The sequence below is a fragment of the Macaca fascicularis genome, chromosome 13 (assembly GCF_037993035.2).
Source record: "Macaca fascicularis isolate 582-1 chromosome 13, T2T-MFA8v1.1".
Lineage (NCBI taxonomy): Eukaryota > Metazoa > Chordata > Mammalia > Primates > Cercopithecidae > Macaca > Macaca fascicularis.
The window spans coordinates 113710931-113720863 of NC_088387.1; the positions used below are offsets into that span (position 1 = coordinate 113710931).

Sequence of the window (9933 nt, forward strand, 5' to 3'; positions counted from 1 at the left end):
ATTTTAACAATCTTACAGCTGAAGCTATCTAAGATTTATTCAGGAGAATATATTTTATAACACTCCCTTCTTCCTGTAAACATTGAAGGAAGGTTCGTGATATAGATGCTTGGCTAAAATTTGAAGGTGTGAAAGGACTGCTCTGTTCCTATTTATGATGTGGGAATGACTTTCCTTCACCACCAGCCTCGGTGGAATTTAATGACTGACCAAGAGGGAAGTAATTCATTCTTTCTGTCATCCTATTTTATTCCCCTGCCCCCCTTCCTCATGCTCTCTTTTCCTGCTCAGTTCCTATTATGATCTTTCTTTGTCAAAGATGTTTCTCATGATTAAGTGCTTATATCTTCTTCTCTCCAGCATATTTGTTTGGGTAGATTTAGGACAGATAAAAAAGCTGAAAATTGCCTGGTTTCTGTTTTCTCTAGAGGGAAAACCCTGAAAGATTTTTAGCTTATGGCATTTGATCAGTTTCGACCACTGTAAGATTCTCTGGCTTTTAGTTCTATAACCCTCCAGAAGTCTAGATCTTTTTGATATTAAAGAAAACATGCAAATTTTGAGTGAGTTACCGAGTTCCATCTAATTGTTTCCGTTTTCCAGAGACTAAGGACAGAGGACCACTGGGAAGGCACATAAGGAAACAAAAGGGACTTTGACCCAGAGACTGGACCCTGAGTCTGTATGAAAGAGGAGGTGATAGTGTTACTAAGAATTTCTTGCTTTGAGCTAGTTTCATTCTGGGTGAAGTCTGTACTTGAAGTTCCTCTCCTAACCTAGCGATGGTTACAGGTGGGGCCAAAGTTAATGGAGAACCTGGACTAACAGCCTCACCACCTTGGGTCACTTTCAGTAACCACCAGGCCTACCTGGAAGTGCAACTCTGGGTCATGTGGAAGTGAAAACTGCAGTGGTAGACATCCAGTCTCTATTCTGGGGGCTCTGACTTGGTTCTCCGCTCACCTATCAGAAGGGCTGGCTTGGCATGGACTTATTTAGTGTCTTTCTTTATGGAAGTCAAAAAGCCTTTATATGTAGCCTTGTCTTTCATTTGTCCCAAGAAGCTCTATTGGCATTAGAAGCAAAGATATCTGCAACTAAAGTTTTCCATAACTTGCATTTTTGTCCCAGGTTTTATGGCCCTTAGCAGAACATTGCTGAGTCCTGCTCTTACGGCCAGAATACCAGAGTCTTAAAATCTGAGACCAGGGGCTTCTGATCAGGTAGGCTTGGGCCCCTGGCTCAAATCTTACCTGCTTTACCAGCAATAGATAACAATTCCTGCCCCCTTTCTCCTCTGTCCTTCAGCAAGGGCAGGAGCTGAAGTTGAAACAGCTGAAAAGCTACAAAGAGTAGTCAACTGCTGTTTTTCCCAATTCTGTTTTTCTGATTATCTCTTCTGAGGTCCAGTTAAAACATAATGCAGTTTCGGTCAATTCTGCTTCTAAATCTCAGCCGTGAAGGAACCAGGAAGGTGCTCAGTAGCCACTATTAACAATTGTTCCTTACAACCACATGGTGGCACTGTTGAAGACCTGTCCTGCACAGCCTGGTGAACACACATCCATTGTATTGATGCCTTTGTTTTATCCATTTCTGCATAAGCTGAGATTGTGGTCTATGGGTGGCCTCCCAGGGTGCAGTTCCACAGTTCATACAGATAGGCTTAGCCAAGCTTTCCTTGCCACAGGACACAGCGCTTGGTTGGCTATGTTTAGGAGTTACCAGCACAAGCTATGCCAGGAGCAGCCCTTCTCAACAAGACTTCAGGCCTTATATTGAGTCCAAGCCAGCAAATAGACTCTCAGTGACTTCCTGGTGAATTCCTCTTGGGAATCTTGGGACAGGGACACTATTAGTCTTGACAGATTCTCAATTTTGAATGTCTGGGTCTGTCTTTTTTTTCCTAATAGGCTTTTGGCTTCTTCTACAAATTTTTCACCTCCCATCTTCTGTGACCAGTTCTTCATACCCAGGGGAGGAGATATTTGCTTTTGTTCTAATATGAAATGTTCATTAGATCACCAACTCCTATCCATCACTGCAGCCACACTTACACGACACTTCTTTGTCAGAATGGATGTATCAAGTTGCTTCAAAACTCATCTTCTTTGTTCAATGAAGAGTCAAGTGGTTGGTGAGGAGCAAATAGTTTTTGGCATTCAGCTACGAAAGACTCACAACTACTTTAAAAAATTTTTATTTTTAATTTTTTTTGAGACGAAGTCTCACTTTGTTGCCAAGGCTGCAGTATAGTGGTGCAATCTCTGCTCACTGCAATCTCCACCTCCCAGGTTCAAGTGATTCTCCTGCCTCAGCCTCCCTGAGTAATTGGGATTACAGGTGTGTGCCACCATGCCTGGCTAATTTGTTATATTTTTAGTAGAGACAGGTTTCACCATTTTGGCCAGGCTGGTCTCGAACTCCTGACCTCCAGTGATCCACCCGTCTTGGCCTCCCAAAGTGCTGGGATTACAGGTGTGAGACACTGCACCTGGCCACAACCATTTAGAAAATTGTTTGAATGTAGCATTCATGATCTGTGAGCTATGGAAGCTTTAATTTCACTACAAACTATTCAATATAAGAAAGTCTCGCTAGTTGTCTGGGCACAGTGGCTCACGCCTGTAATCCCAGCACTTTGGGAGGCCAAGGTGGGCGGATCATCTGAGGTCAGGAGTTCAAGACCAGCCTGGCTAACATGGTGAAACCCCCGTTTCTACTAAAAATACAAAAAATTAGCCAGGCATGGTGGTGTGTGCCTGCAGTCCCAGCTACTTGGGAGGCTGAGGCAGGAGAATCACTTGAACCCGGGAGGCAGAGGTGAGATTGCATCATTGCACTCCAGCTTGGGCAACAAGAGTGAAACTTCGTCTCAAAAACAACAACAACAACAACAACAACAACAACAACAACAACAAAACAACAAAAAAGTCTCACAGGTCATTTACTGGTAAATTGACCTATATTTCTAAAATTCGAAAAGTGGTTTCTAAAATGTAAGCAATTTCTTTCAGAAAAATAAGTTCTTCAAAACTTGGGGGAATATATTTTAAATGATTTTAAAATTTCTATTATTAAAAAGTAATCTATGTTAAAAATAATTTTCAAAAAGGGTTAAAATCATGACTTATACAAACACGAATGAATGACTAGCAAAGCTTTACTTTAACTCATTTATTAATAAAAGAACCAATAAGATATTACTACCAGTTCAAAAGCGAATTTAAAATATACATACATAGGAAATCAGAGACACTTTAGTGAATTTACAAATAGATGCAAAACTGGTCAATAACCCCAGAGAAATAATCAAGTGCATCACCACCAAACAAAATTTGCATTTCTGTGGACACAAATCACCTGCATTACTATCAGTTTTCTACAGTTTACAGTTGTAAAATAGCTCAAAGACAAGGAAAGTTATTGAAAACTTGGAAGGGTGAACTAGGCAAGACAGACTACAGTCTTTTTTTTCTGGTCCATTTCAAAGTCTTACACAATTTTTATAGACACTTGCTAGATTCTAAGTTCAAAGAAGGCATAATGGATAGCTAGTAGAACATTTTAACAATGATCTCTTCCTTTCACCTTATGCAAAAATTAACTCAAGATGGATTAAAGACTTAAATGTAAGACCTAAAAACCATAAAAGCCATAGAAGAAAACCTAGGCAATACCATTCAGGACATAGGCATGGGCAAGGACTTCATGACTAAAACACCAAAAGCAATGCCAACAAAAGTCAAAATAGACAAATGGGATCTAATTAAACGAAAGAGCTTCTGCACAGCAAAAGAAACTATCATCAGAGTGAACAGGCAACCTACAGAAGGGGAGAAAATTTTTGCAATCTATCCATCTGACAAAGGGCTAATATCCAGAATCTGCAAGAACTTAAATAAATTTACAAGAAAAAACAACCCCATCAAAAAGTGGGCAAAGGATATGAATAGACACTTCTCTAAAGAAGACATTTATGCAGCCAACAAACATGAAAAAAAGCTCATCATCACTGGTCATTAGAGAAATGCAAATCAAAACCACAATGAGATACCATCTCATGACAGTTAGAAAGGCAATTATTAAAAAGTCAGGAAACAATAGATGCTGGAGAGGACGTGGAGAAATAGGAATGCTTTTACACTGTTGATGAGAGTGTAAATTAGTTCAATCATTGGGGCGTCAGTGTGGTGATTCCTCAAGCATCTGGAACCAGAAATACCATTTGACCCAGCAATCGCATTACTGGGTATATACCCAAAGGATTATAAATCATTCTACTATAAAAACACAGGCACACATATGTTTATTGTGGCACTGTTCGCAATAGCAAAGACTTGGAAGCAACCCAAATGCCCCTCAATGATAAACTGTATAAAGAAAATGTGGCACATATACACCATGGAATACTATGCAGCCATAAAAAAGGATGAGTTCATGTCCTTTGCAGGGACATGGATGGAGCTGAAAACCATAATTCTCAGGAAACCAACATAGTAACAGAAAACCAAACACTGCATGTTCTCACTCATAAGTGGGAGTTGAACAATGAGAACACATGGACACAGGGAGGGGAACGTCACACACCAGGGCCTTTCTGGGAGTGGGGGGCTATGGGAGGATAGCATTAGGAGAAACACCTAATGTAAATGACGGGTTGATGGGTGCAGCAAACCACCATGGCACATGTATACCTATGTAACAAGCCTGCACATTCTGCACATGTACTCCAGAACTTAAAGTATAAAAGTAATATAAAAAAACAATGATCATAATTGATTTTAGTGCCCAAACTTTAAATTAATGGATAAGTAATCAAAACAGAAATTTCTGATATGCTAATTTCAGATTATTCTTAGCCACTCTCTTGCTACATTCTTTGTGGTTTTCTTTGTGGTGTACTAGAAAGCGCACTAGACTTGGAGATGGAGGTTGTATTCTCAGAGGCATGATTTACTTGTTGACGTGGCTTTTGTCAAGTTAACTCAATCTCTCTGAGCCTCAGTGCTCTCCCTGGAAAATGGGGATGCTTATTTACTCTACAAAACTCACCATATCACTGCTTAGCAGATTCAATGAGAGGATGCATGGTGATGAGCCACAAAGGTATCCCTCCTCCAGACCCTGCCAAGGAGGTCACATTCACACATCACTATCTGTTCTGCAGCTCCACTTCGACGTCCTAGAGTCATCTCAAAACTAACTAGGCCAAAGCTCTTCTGTTGATTCCCACTTTCATCCCTCAAAACTTATTTTGTTTCATGGCATCACCATCCACCCAGTTTCTTAGTCCAAAAACCCAGGGTTCATTGAGGATTAACCATTTCCTTTACCCCTCCATCTAATCTAACACCACACCTTATTGGCTTTACTTTCAAAGTATCTTTCAAGTCTCACCATTCTCACAATTTCCAATGTTACCACCCGAGACCAAGCCAATGCCAGCTATTCCCTGGACTTTTCCATTATGGTCTCTTAATCTTGAGTTGGTCTTTCTACAACCAGTCTTTCCCACCTAAATTCCTTTCCCCCAAAGCAGCCAGAATGACCTTCTAACACATGTATATCACAGCATATCACCCCTCTATTAAAAATCTCCCAATGGATTTATATTGCATTCATAATGAAGAGGAGCCGAGCGTGGTGGTTCACGCCTGTTATCCCAGCACTTTGAAGGCTGAGGTGGGCGGATCATGAGGTCAGGAGTTCAAGACCAGCCTGGCCAGCATGGTGAAACCTCGTTTCTACTAAAAATACAAAAAGTTAGCCAGGCATGGTGGCGGGTGCCTGTGGTCCCAGCTTACTCGGGAGGCTGAGGCAGGAGAATCACTTGAACCCAGGAGGCAGAGGTTGCAGTGAGCTGAGATCACACCACTGCACTCCAGCCTGGGTTATAGAGCGAGAGTCTGTCTCAAAAAAAATAAATAAATAAATAAAAAAGGTGAAATTCCCCCACGCCTCAAATCTTAAACGGACTACCTCATGTCCTAAAAGAACGACATGTCCTCATGTCCTAAAACAACTACCTACCGTGCCGTCCAACTCTCTGCCCTGGCGTCTTTGTTTCCCTTTGGCTGCCTGGCTCCAGTCACTCTGGCCTTAATGTTCTGTACTGGGCCGTGCCCCTTCCTGCCGCAGGGTTGTTGAATTTGCTGTGTCCTCTGCTGAGAACATTTCCTCCGAAGATTCAGAACTCAGATCAAGTTTCACCTTTTAAAGAGGCCTTCCTTGGCCATTATGGTAGAATTTTCTATTAGTTTCGTCTAGCTCTCTGTCTTTAGATGCATCTTTTTCTTTATCCTCTCAGTCCATTCTGCATATCTGAACCCTTCCCCTTCTCCCATTGGGTTTTCATCTGTTTTCCCACCTCTTCTCTTACTCAACAGACCTCGCAGAGCACACCATCACGCTTGCATATTGCTTGTGGTTTTTACTGAAATAATTTTGTTTGTCCACTCCTACCTTTAAAGGCAATGAATAAAATTATTTCTATTTATTTGCCTCTAAAAAGTGAGGCCCACCCAACGCAAATTGATTTGAACACATTTACAACTCTCGCTGTATGTTTCTGTAAGTCTATGGCTCTTAATGGAAAACCACCACCACCACCTTGAGGCTCTTCGTTGGTGTTTTAGACACAGGCGTTAGTTCTTGTCCCTACAGTAAGAAATTCTAGAACGGTACATTTCCATTGTTAGTGGAAACATGGAACGCAAAGTGTTCTATGAAAACAGGCTTCGGCTTATATTCATAGGTTCTTGGATTTGGTTTATTTTCCTTTACTCATCATTGCACTGAAAGACTTTCTTTTACATAATTTTTTTATCCCCCAGGGAAGATAAAAAATTTTCTCGTGATACACATGAATTTTAGAATCCTTGAATAATTAGAGAAATCAGGTGAGCTAAACGTACAAGTCATTATAAATTTTGTAGAAAAGTTTTACTTTAGAAGAACTTTGTGCCTAAATGTTTCTACCCATAAAAAATTGGTTGAATCAAAGCAAACAACTAAGAATGAAAATGGACAGTAAACAAAGGTGAACGTGGGTTAATGGGGAACACTCACTACTACACAAAGTTTCTAAAACATGTGCTTGCCTGCAATTTCTGCAGGCTGCTACTTCTAGTGTGAAATGTGCATGTCCCTCCCAGAGTCTGCCCCTTATCATATTATAAAGTGTAAACATGCTTTTAATTCAGTTAAATGATCTTGCTGTATAAATTAGCCTGGTTTGCATTGACCACGCAATATTCTGTAATGCAGAGCTTGTGTTCTATGTGGAATAGAACCCTTTGTACTGCTCCAAAACCAAATATTTAATCTGTCACTCTAATCTTGGATATTTGGGATCTTCTCCATATATATCATGAGATATTCTTCAAAAGAATAAGCTATTGTTTCACTACCAAGAGGTGAGTGCATTTTGAAATCCACTGGAACCTCACAGGTATTGAATCTCTTCTGTGCAAATTTGGGTGTGGACCATGGAAACTTGTAAGTCTACAGAAACTAAACCAGAGCAGGTTTTATAGTTGGGCCTAAAATACAGTTCCTAGGGTTCACTTTAAAAATATTTTCAATTTTTTCCTGGATTTTATGCAAATGTTTTGTTGTTGTTTGATTTTTTTTTGGTCTACACCTGGGTTTAATTCCTCCACTATTAGGTACTCACTGTGCTGTGATGGTTTGAATGCAGGCTTGGCCTCCTCTCCAGCCTGTGACTACTGGGAAGACAGTGCACCTGTCCTATTCACCTTTGTATCTCTGGGGTCTCACTCAGGATTGGGCACAGGTACGTCTTGTAGTACATGTTCAGTGAATAAATGATAGTGCATCTCAATGATCCATGGTTTAGAGGCCAGCGTGGACATTTTGTATTTCAGTACTTAATCAAGTTCAGTCTGTGACCTGGGAAGACCCACAGTAGTAGTAATATTTTCCCTGTGTTTTTGGTTACGACATGTTCATGTTGCTATTTATGTTTGGAAAATGTCCAAGGTTGCCACTATAATGGAATCACTTTCATTTGAGAATAGACTGAAGGTTGGATAGAAGATAGGATGAAATAGACAATGCCATGGGGGCGCTGATAGAGTGAAAACCGTGAGAGCTCACTTAGGCTAAAGATCGCACAGTTACCCTTCAATCTGCCCAGACCTCAGGTGTGCTTCCTGCATCCAGCTGTCTTGTACTCTGTCATGCCCAATCCACAATCCCTAAGGATTAGACTGCAGGACTTGAAGGAAGGAAGGATAGAGGCAACTATGGTGGAGTGTGATCACTTGGCTTGTAATCAGAGGCTACAGAACCAAGATTTTGGACTTTTAGTCATGCAAACTTGAGCCCTCAGCAAAACAGGAATAGTACTGCTGAATTCAGAGGTTTTTTTTGTTGTTGTTGATTAAGTAAAATATTACAAGCTGGAGAACAGAGGCTCTGACCAGTGGCCAGGCAAGGTGATGGGCCTTACGTTTTTGTTAGCTGTTTTCTCATTTTCTTAATGAATGTTGTATTTATTCTTCCACAAATTCAATAGTGCTTGCCAAGGACCTGCTATGCGCCAGGGGCTGCTGGAGCTGGGAACCTAATGATCGCAGTGTCAGCCTCTGCCAGCCTTTGTGTGTGTGGCAGGGGTGGTTTTAAGTCCCACCATCTTCCATCCCTGATGCTTGGAGAACCTGAGGACACACAGGGTAAGTGATAGCCCAAATTGGGAGGAACCCTGACACCGGGTCTGAGAGCCTCCTTCAGAGAAGCTATTTGTAGCATCTCGGTGATTTAGCTCCCAAATCTTATTAAAAAATGAATGGATCAGTCAGGTGCTATGGTTCTCACCTGTGATTTCAGCAATTTGGGAGGCTGAGGTAGGTGGATCACTTGAGGTCAGGAGTTCAAGACCAGCCTGGCCATCAGGGCGAAACTCACGTCTTGACAAAATATACAAAATTTAGCTGGGTGTGGTGATGCACACCTGTAATCCCAGCTACTAGGGAGGCTGAGTCAGGAGAATCGCTGGGACCCGGGAGGTCGAGGTTGCAGTGAACCGAGATTGTGCCACTGCACTCCACCTTGGGCAACAGAGCAATACTCTGTCTCAAAATAAATACATAAATTAAAAAAAAGAATGAATGGATCCTGTGATCTGGGGTCTAAATAGTGTTATTTTTGTTGACCTCTTACCTGTGTGGATTTCTTACAGATTTGGTAAAAGAATCTTATTCCATCAGAAGCAATCCTTAGCTTTATTTCAAGATTTCCCCTAGTATGTAAACCAGAACAAGACATAGACCTGTGAGATACTATGTGAAAAAGGGTATGATGGTCAAACAATTTGGGGAGCATTTCTTGCTCCATCCTTCTCCTAGAGAGTCCTGGTGGACCTGAGATTTTGGGAAGATGCAGACATGCCAAACCCTAGTGTTGTGTACCTCTGAGGCTGCTACTGGAGTAACAAAGGTAAGGTTATCAATATTTAATTAATTAACCTCTGTGTTGTTTATAAGGAGCATGTATTTTTTTATAAGTTAAATAATCATATAAAATAAAGAAAACAATAAAAAAAGGAGATCAAAAAAGGTTCTGAGAAGTCCTGCCATAAGGAAACCTAGTATGTCCCAAATGTTTCCCACCAGGTAACACTTAACTGGTTCTTATACCGAATTTTTTGGGAAGTGTTTTCTTAGGAAACACTTCCTAAGTTTGATAAACTTAGATTGATAAACATCAATCTTCCTTGACTGCATAAATCTCAGAATAATTTAACTTTACAGCTAGAAGTAATAAAACATGGCCCCTATGCCTCACTGCGCTAGAAAATAAAGTGATGCCTGCAGAGGTCATGTGGCTTGCCTGAGGTGATCCAGTGGAGGCCGACCAGAGGCTCCCATCCCCTTTACCAGGAAGGTGAAGCTGCGCACACCTCACTTT

At 41.1% G+C, this 9933-nt stretch overlaps 1 long non-coding RNA gene across 1 annotated transcript; it reads left to right on the forward strand.

The window, feature by feature from the left end:
• Positions 1–4890: 4890 nt before the first annotated feature.
• LOC123568434 (uncharacterized) lies at positions 4891–9463 on the forward strand. Its single transcript, XR_010580593.2, has 3 exons — positions 4891–7798; positions 8543–8699; positions 9372–9463. It is a non-coding gene; the product is annotated as an uncharacterized lncRNA (long non-coding RNA).
• The last annotated feature ends 470 nt before the right edge of the window (positions 9464–9933 follow it).